Below are 219 nucleotides of genomic sequence, written 5' to 3' on the forward strand. Positions count from 1 at the left end.
CCGCCTCCGATGCTGTTAGTCATTCAGGAAGCATCTTAGAAAACATGAAGTGGATTTTTAATGTATAATAATAACAATAATGATAATAAAAATGATATATAAAACACTCATTTATATAAAATATAAGAAATTTTTCTGCTCGTAGAGCCGGGAAACGGAACCCGCGGATTAATAACGAGATTTTATATATTTTCCTCGGCGTTGGAAATATCTCGCTGC

Source organism: Rana temporaria, chromosome 13, assembly GCF_905171775.1.
Source record: "Rana temporaria chromosome 13, aRanTem1.1, whole genome shotgun sequence".
NCBI classification, from domain to species: Eukaryota; Metazoa; Chordata; class Amphibia; order Anura; family Ranidae; genus Rana; species Rana temporaria.